Genomic DNA, 10,205 nt, shown 5'->3' on the forward strand with positions numbered 1-10,205 from the left:
ATGCATAGCTGCCACCAACCCTACTGGATTTTGCTGTTTCTTTTGGTGTGCTAGTTAAATAAAAATAAAAAATTTAAAAATTTTCTTTTTTAAGAAAATTCCCTACATCCTATTCCCTCTCCTAGGAAAAAATTACTATCGAAATAGAATTTTTACACAATTTATTGCTTTCTTGTATATTTAAAAAATAAGTATTACTAATAATGAAAGCAAGCCTCATTTTTACAAATCAGTTTAAAGCTTTTTTTTAAAAAAAAAAATTCGATTTATTTTTTAAAACTACTTTTTTAAATTAAATATAAAAAAAATCTTTTGAACCTTTTCTGCATTAAAATATTGCTGCATATCTTGCTATAATTAGCAGTTTAATTACAGGTCCTACTAAAAGCAAAGTATTCGTTCACTCAAGGAAAAGTGCCCTCTTGTGGCACATATGATTAACGTCTCCCTACATTGTGGTGTGGAAGTTATATCAGCCCTATAGTTCTTACCATTAGTTTTTTTAACTTCCTGTGCAAGTTAATTTAAGACTTGGTTCACTGATCATATTTTAAATGCTGAAATGAACGGATTCATTTGATTTAAATCACTTTGCTGATTACTTTTGCCCAACTCTAGTTCTGTGTGTCTGTCGTATAACATTTAAAAACAAAAAGATCTGTTTAGTTTGTCATCACTCTTTGCTGATCAATTATTTGTTGCAGATTCTGTGGCAGCAATATGCACACAAGAAAGCATTCCAAACTGAAAATAGATAATCTTCAACAATGGCACATTCCATTGTAGATGTTTTCACGTGTAATTGCTATATTCTTTTTTTCAATAATGTGTGTTCTTTGATTCTGTTTGTATATAAAAAGAAGTAATGTGGTTCTCAAAGTTTTATATATATATATATCAATCTATATCTCTTTAAAATATTGCTTTTTGACTTGAATGCCACTATATATTCCTCTTGATAGTTGTGACATATTGAAAACCCGAGCAATTTTGCTAGATTTTGAAATATTATTTTTGGCACTTTGAAACAATAAATGAGAGTCATCTCTGTTGTTCGGCTCGGGTAGTAGTCACAGTGCCAAATATAGTATTTTTGAAAACTTGCAAGTTTCTTCTGGTTTGATGTTAGTGTTTATGGTTTTCTAATTCAGCCTATCACTCAGTTGTGGTTTCATTTTTTACAAAAAGTGGTGTTGGAATGTAAGTTTAGATGATAAAATATGTTACTTAATCTCAGGAATTCCATGTTCACTATCTGCAACACTTGTAGTATTTTTAGATAGTATTCCACTTATATTTGTGTTTTTTTTTTTCCTTTGAATTATTTTTTTTAATTTTTCAAATTTTGTATGAGAAAGTGATTTCTAAAAACTTTTAATGTAAACTTCAGTCTGCAAGTGTTGAAATTTGCTCAGGAAATACCGATTATAGAATCACTTAGATGTTATTAGCAGTATAAAAATGTAAAAGTGTGCAATGTTGTTTACTGAAATTTAACTAATGCCACATAGCTGTGTTATATAACTTACGTTGTATAAATTGGTATTGTTCCAAGGTTTTTAAAGATATTTTCAATTTAAAATCTTTCAAGGCCTAAAGTATTCAAACTAGAAAATATAAATGAAAATAATTTTAAAATATGTTGTGTTTTGATTTGGCTAGTTTTATGATTATTTAATTAAACGAATAAAACAGACTATTTGGTAATGTAGCGTGTTAAATCTTTATTTTGCTAAATAAATTGAATCGTTAGTACAATATGAAAACTTAATTTTGAAATTCAACGTTAATGACTTATTAAGCTATAAGATTTGTATAAGAACATACTTTAGACATAAATCTGTTTGAAGTAATTTTTTTATTTATATATAGGCTACAAGAATTTTACTATCGCCTTGAATATTTACTGTGAACAACTTTTTGGTAAAGTTTTAAAAGAAAACAAATTACCCTCTGCTATTGCTGTTCTTATTCAGAAATGTGCTAATGATTTTTATTAGAGAGATTACATTTAGATATTAAAACATGAATCTGTTATAAAGTTTGTTTTAATTGTCCTATTATCTTAATCAAAAGTCTGATTCTGATGTTTAATTCTGTCATTTTAAAAGTTAACATTTTATTTAATGTTATACCTTTAACTGTAACCTACTTCTCTATGGAAAAAAAAAACTTGTGATGGATTCCTCATAAAAAATTTTAGCTTTGAGAACCACTGTGAATTTGTATATTACAGTGTGAGTGTGTCTGTTTGTGTACACGTCCCATAATTTGAATAAATACTTTTTTAAGAACGAGATTGACGACTTCTGCTAATGATGACAAAATCCCTGAAACCAAGATCTGAAACAAACGGGTCATTGTAGTGCCCTTAATATAAAAGAAATGCCTTTTAATATGAAAAAAAAATGCATAAAATGGAAGCCTTTACAATGATACCTCATTAGATTTTAAGCTCGAACTTTTCACACTGTTAGACATGAATGTTTCTGTGACGTTTTTAAGTGGTTAATTTTGTGTATCATTTTTTATCTTATTAGACTAAAGTGGACTTTCCTGAAAATTTTTTGAAATAAAATTTTCTTGAAGTGGAATGTTCTTTTGGTAGATAGACCTATTTATTATATTGGTTTAAAAAAAAAAAAGCATTTTATTCACTGTAGTGTTTATCAAAACTTTCCTTTCAGTGACTTTAGTTGTTCCTGCTACTGTTTATGTAAGATCAAGTTTATGTATAAAATAAACTGTTTCTATTATGTTTGTGGAGTTTTTATTATATTCGGTCATTTTTAGAGTATTGAAATTCTGATAAAGTTGTTTTTAATATGTTAGAACAACATTTAATATGCTACTCTTTGCTTAACAATCCCTCAAACGAAAGCTTGTGCCTTAAGCATTGGATGAAAGATTTCATCTTCAATATGGAGGAAAACCATTTTTTTTTTCTTTTAAGGATAAGTTTGTTAAATATCCATCATTATTTGGACTTATAATAGGCGATTATAATGAATTTCACCATGTTTTCTTTCAGATTTTTTTTTTCTTTCTTTAGACAATTCAGTGAGATAATATATTGAGTATAAAACTAAAGCTTTGAAAAGTTGAAACTATGACTTTTTATTTCCTATAACAGAAAATTCTTTACAAAACACCAGATTCCTCAGTGCAAAATGATTTAAAGTCTGGTGCTGTATGAATCTTTTTTATTAGAAAATTGTTTGCTCAAACAAAAGAATGTCAAATATTTATTGCAGACCATAGTAACTAGGTTCTGTTTTCCGTATAAATCTAAAATCCGATAATTCAAATACTGTGTAAATTTGCTTTGGAATGACTGCTTGGAAAATTTCTGACCCCCTCCCTTATCAGCTATTGCAAGTTAATTTGTGTTCATTAATAAATACTGACTTATATTGGAAGCCTTTAAAATTATAAAAACATAAATGAATCCCTGGTAAGTCTTACGTTGTAATAGTACTTTATTTACTTCGGACTAAAGCTGCTCAATGAGCTATTGGGAAACATTGCTGGGGATGATACAAAAACGTGCCTTCACAATTTTGATCCTCTTCGAAGGAGATGGCTCCCTATGCTTAGTAGCCTGGCAACCTGAGTGCGAAGTCGAGCACTTGTTGGTAGAACAGTTAAACAAGGACTGATACCACGTAACCTTTGTTAATCTTTTTTTTTATTGGAATAATTGGACAAAAAATCGCAACACCAGTATCTACTTTATTGTTCACTGTTAAAATTCAACAGATGAATTTTAAATGAGTTCAGAAAATGTTATATTTATAAATTTTTTATTTATTTATTTTTTTTTTAAATTTTTAACTACACTCTTACCTATATTTTCAATATAAAGCTATTTCCGGAGTTTTTTCTTTTCCTATTCGATATTAGTCAATTACCTCATTTATTATTCAATTCACCGTATAGTGAAAGTTTAAATAAATTGTTTTTTTTTTTTACATTTATTTATATATTAAACCGTTCATTATTTATTGACTACAATAAAAGTAAAGCATCTTGAACCCATTGTGGGCCACGAAGTCCATGGAGAAAAGTTAAGGCTATTAGCAATGTATGTCATCAATGCGCACAGTCGGGTTATTTTTACTTCTTAAACAAGCTCGCGTTCAAGCCGCCACTGGGAATCGAACACCAATTCAGTGACTTGACCAATCACGACTCATGGACTTGAGTATAAGATCGTTAAATCAGTAATATGCTGGTGGAAAAAAATGACATCGTCAATGAATTAAATACTTTTATTTGGTTAAATTGGGAATTTCCTTCGGTAAATGGGAATTATCCCCTCACAAAAATAAAAGTTTGCGGTGTCCCTGCATTCATTTAATAATAAAAAACAAATAAAATATCATTTATTTTTTTCTTTCTTCAAGAATTAAATTTGTTTGCTGTTATAAATGAATTTTAATTTACTAATAGTTTTTTAAAAAAGAAAATAAGATATTCCTAAAATAGCAAGAGGCTGAAAATCAAATACATATTTATTTTTAAAATTTTCTAAATATCATGCTACTTCGAATGTTTTGAAATGCGTGTTACTGATTCATTCAGGCATTTCATAATAGGATTATGAAAATTTGAAATTATAAATAGTGCTTTTAGCCTTAGCGAACTAATAGTTAATAAGGGTTATTTAATTGATCAAAATTTTATAACTTACTATTTACAACTATTTTATTCTTTATAAACATATTATTTTTGATTATTTATTGTCATATATCATTATTTTATTTCATATTTGCAATTGATAAAATGCGCAACGTTATACTATTAAAATAGTATAATGTTTTAAAGTTACGCTAAGTCTCAAAATAATGAGTAATAAATAAACTTTAATATAAAGGTAGAATACATCAAATGAGCTTCCTAATTAATTTTTTAAATAGTCGTTAATTTACGTAGTAGTATATTTTTAAAATACTTGTTAGTTAAATAATCTGAAAGAAAAAGAAAAATAAAAAGATTTGAATAACAATTCAACAAAACTGCTCTTTTTATTTTTTTTTCTTCTTTCATGTTACTATGACTTTTTTTACACAATTGCAAGCTTATACATTTTACAAAATAAACAAATTAATCGTTAGTTTTTCAAAAATCATTTTCTTCTTTATAAGATTTTTTAAAATAAGTTACAATTTGCAAACATAAACAATGCAATATTTTTATTTTGAAAGTAGTTAATTTCTCTCTTTTTTTTGAAAATTGTGTTTTTAATTGATGTGCATTATTGAACTAGATTTGAAAAAAAATTCTCTTCAATTAAATTTTGGATTTTTATTACCCTCTTACATTGAACCCAACTCAGAAGACAATGGTGCCACGTAGTCACATTTTTTTCGTCATTTAACTATTTCATGTTAGAAATTTTAGTTATACAATTTCAATGTTGTCGCTCTAGCCATAAGAGTTATTCGGATTTTTTTTTATTTATTGTTATTATTTTTTTAAGTATTACAAATTCTTGTTAGTAGTTTGACTTGATGCAAATATTTGTAATACTTTTAATTAAACAACTTTCCAATTACAAAATACTCCCAATTGTTTTTATTTTTTACTCGATTTTTTTTTTTTTTTTTTTGTTTTGTCATTTACTCTTGTGTTAATAAATAAATTATTCAAAAGTTATTCCGAATAATTTCTTCATTTTTTTTTTCAGGTGTTGCAAAAGATTTTTTTTAAATTGGAACTAATCGCATCAAGTAAGATAATGTAAAATGTTATTTGATTAAAGCCAAAAAACGCTAGTATGAAAATAACCAATGAATATAACAAGTTATCTTTAGAAATACTTAGCTAATATTTAAAAAAGAATCTGAAAGCAAAGAGAACAAAATTATGCTTCAGTTTTTTTTCCTTCTTAAAAATTTGTAATTTATCATTTTTCTAACAATGAGTATTTTTAAAACTTCAAATGTCAAACAACAGATTATGAACTGAAAAAATTTCCTTAGTCAAGCATCATTTTAATACAATTTCTAAAAAAAAAAAAAAAAATTTTAAGAAAAACGTGATTTTGAAATTTTTAATGTTAATTCTTAACTAATTTTATTCCTTAAATATTTAATTATTTTTAAAAAACAAATTTTTGAAGTATATCTTGCTATAGATATAGGCTTAAAAGTATCTTTTTGTCTTAGAATATTTAAATGAAAAGTTTTGTAATTTCAAAATATAAACAGAAAAATAAAGGAAAGAAATAAAACTATGTTTCTTAATTATACGAATTAATTTATCAGTAACTTTATAATAATTATCTTTAGTCACACAATATCATTACTGTTAGTCAAGGCATAAAGGTTGTTAGTGATTTTTTTTCCTTTTTTTATTTTCTTACAGATTCGTGTTATATAAACTGCTGTTTGTAGAAAATGCAACACCATGAAGGAATCATCAGAATCAAATGAAATTCGCAGCAAATGTCAATTATAGGATATTATGCAAATTAATAAAGTTTCAGAGCCATCGCGCGTGCGTGGCGCGCGCAGCGCCCTCTGAATTGATGCTGAAAGCGTATAAATAAAGTGCTGTAGCGGGACGTTGAAAATAGTCTATGATTATTTGTTAGTGGCAAACGTTTAGTGAGACCTGAGTATGCCTCCACGACGGAAGAATAAGAAATTCAAGCAACTTACGGAGTTTGAACGAGGGAGGATAATCGGCCTTCGAGAAGGAGTATTTTCCTATCGCGCAATAGCAGCTCGTATGCAGCGGAACAGTTCCACAGTGATGCGAGTTTGGAAGCAGTGGACCGACGAGCACCGAACAACTCGAAAAACAGGCACTGGACGACAGAAGGTGACGTCAGAGCGCGATTATCGACACCTGCTCCGCATGGCGGTGAATGATCGCACAGCTTCCTCCAGGCAGCTGGCAGCACATTGGTCTACTGCTACAGGTGTACAATTGTCGGCTTCGTCAATTCGTCGTCGTCTGCTGCGCCGTGGATTGCGTGCAAGGGTGCCATTATACAGGATTCCCCTCACGGCGGATCATCGACGGCTGCGTCGGCAGTGGGCTCTTGCAGTGGGCTCACAGAGACTGGCGAGCTGATTGGCACCAAGTTGTCTTTTCAGATGAATCACGCTTCAATTTGTGGACCCATGATGGCCGTGTTCGTGTTAGACGTTATGCCGGTCAACGCTGCCTTCCTGAGTGTATTATTGAACGACATAGTGGTCGAACACCCGGAGTTATGGTCTGGGGTGCGATTTCGTATCATGGACGATCCAATTTGATACGAATTGAGGGTAATCTCAATAGCAACAGATACGTCCGTGAAGTGCTACAGCCCGAAGTCGTTCCTTTCCTTCAAGGCATCCCTGGAGCTATCTTTCAGCAGGATAATGCACGCCCACATGTTGCGCGGACTGTTAGAGACATCTGTTCAGCACAACGCATGCAACTTCTTCCTTGGCCTGCTTATTCGCCGGATATGTCGCCTATTGAGCACGTGTGGGATATGGTTGGTCGGCGTCTCACTCGTGATCCGCGTCCTGCAGTTTCCAAAGACGAACTTTGGTTGCGCATACAAGCGATATGGAATTCTCTTCCTCAAGCAGATATTCAACATCTGTTTTACTCCATGCCACGTCGTATAGCAGCACTTATTGCAGCGCGTGGTGGCTGCACCAAATACTGATTTCGGACGCTTAATTTGTTTCTTTTGTTTTGAAAATTTCATCATTTATTTGTATCAGTACAAGTCGTTTCTGCATTAAATTTCATTTGATTCTGATGATTCTTTCATGGTGTTGCATTTTCTACAAACAGCAGTTTAGTAGTTAAACACGATGCTAATAGTTTTCAGTGAACAAATTTTTGTTTACAAAATAGTATTCTCAAATGTTTTTCTGATTGTCGCCGGATTTTTTTTCTTGTGATTTACCATTCTGTATGCAAAAGTCTTTCGAAATAGTTTTATCTTTTTCATATGTCGCATAAATTCGTTAAAAATTTTTAGAAGTAGAATTAATAGCTTACATTAGGTTAATCTAAAATATTATTTGAATTTTAAAAAAATAACGATAGTTTAATAATAACAAATGAATATGACTGAATATCTTTTAACTTAGTGATATTCAATGGAGAATCTCAAAACGAGAAAAAGTTGTGCTTAAGTTTTTTTCTTTTTTTTTTCTCCCTAAAATTTGCAATTAACCATTTTATTAAAAGAAGCATTTTTGAAAAGTCAAGTGTGAAACTACAAATTAAGAAGTAACTACAAAGTTTTTCTTATTCAAGGATTTTTTATTAGAATTTATTATTTCTAACAAAAAATTCAAAAAAAGTTGATTTTGGAATTTTTTTTAATGTTAATCTCAACAAATATTGTTATTAGAATATTACACAATTAAAAAAATTATTGAATTTATTTCGGTATTATAGATATAATAGTAAGAATATCTTTTTCAAAATATGAGCAGAAAAATAAGGAGAAGAAATCGAAATATATTTCTTAATTATACATTAAAAGTTATTAGCAACTTTATAATAATTTTAGAAACAATTATATTGTAAAAGTTTCTGTACCTTCATGTTCCGTTCTTCTTATTACCCTGTTATATCGACCCCAACTCAGACGACAAGCAGCCGTACTTTGTTTGTTATTTAACTATTTTAGGTTAGAAATTTTCAGTTTTACAATTTCATCACTTTTGGCTCAGCCATAAGGGTAATTCGTGATTTTTTTTCTTTCTTTTGACTATGATAATTAATGTTAGTAATTAAGTACGATTAAAATATTTTTAACCGGTTAAATTAAAAAAAAAATTTACTACAAATTACTCTCGATTGTTTTCTTTTTTTTTCCCGTATAATTAACCATTGCGCATGAAAATTAATTATGCAAAATTCATTCGAAAGAAATTCTTCTTTACGCATGTCGCATAAATTCGTTAAAAACTTTTTGAAATAAAATTAATTGCATTCATTAGGATAATTTAAAATATTATTTAAATAAAGCCAAACAACTCTAGATTATTAATAACAAATGAATATCTTTGGAATAACTTAGCTAATGCTTAATAAAGAATCTCAAAACAGAAGAAAAAAAACTATATCCAAGTTTTTTTTTAATTTTGAATTTGTAATCCCCTAAAATTTGTAATTTACCATTTTGTTAAAAATTAATATTTTTAAAAGGGCAAATGTCAAACAACAAACTAAGAAACAACAACAAAAAAATTCTTTATTAATTTTTTAATACAATTTTTAACAAAAAATTTAAAATCATCATGTAAATTTTTAAATGCTAACTTACCAAATTTCGTTCTTAAAATATCAGACAATTTTAAAATATATATCTATCGAGTTTATTTCGGTATTATAGATATAAGAGTAAAAATAACTTTTTGTCTTGTTATATTTTGATGAGAACTTTCGCATATGCAAAAAGGACAGAAAAATAAAGAAAAGAAATGATAACCTGTTTCTTAATTATGCATCTAAAATTATCAGCAACTTTATTAATTACAAAAATGATTATATTCAATAAGCTTCTGTTCTTTCAAATTTCTTGTAATTTTTTTTCTTACAGAAAGTTGTACAGTGGATGAAAAATACGCATGTAAATTATAGTAAATCTTTTTCATATTTTATACGAATAGTTATCTTGTTTATTTATTATATACCAATCTCATTTATAACTAACCTATTTGTTTCTTCTTTTCAATATAGAAAAAATTGCAAGATATTTATATAACTACGAAGCATATTACAAGGTAACTAAAATAAAATTTGATAAAAATAAGGTATTCATTATAGTATACATATATGACCATCAAGAGTACAGAAAATTTTGAATTTATAAAATGTTCACGTTTCATTTCGAAATAAGTTGTGCAAGAAACTAACTTTATTTAGTCTATTTATTATATGAAACAAGGGTGGAAAAACTGAATTCTTGATGGTAAAAATTATGTTTGTTAAATATATTCGTAAAATACCTGAGTAAATGTCAACAAATCATCTTTAAAATCGGAAATCTAATTTTATCCCAGCATTAAATACATCTTATTCGAAACCAATATTTTTTATTAGAGAGTCAATCTCAATGTATGCGATTAACGCACAACCCATCGCTACCGTTCGGGGATGCGTGAATTTATATTTAGTGAAGACGGTTCGTAACTCATTGTCCACAGAACTATAAAGGTATGCTATGAAAAGTAACT

This window comes from Parasteatoda tepidariorum, chromosome 10 (genome assembly GCF_982258835.1).
Source record: "Parasteatoda tepidariorum strain Cologne lab strain chromosome 10, Ptep-v5.0, whole genome shotgun sequence".
Lineage (NCBI taxonomy): Eukaryota > Metazoa > Arthropoda > Arachnida > Araneae > Theridiidae > Parasteatoda > Parasteatoda tepidariorum.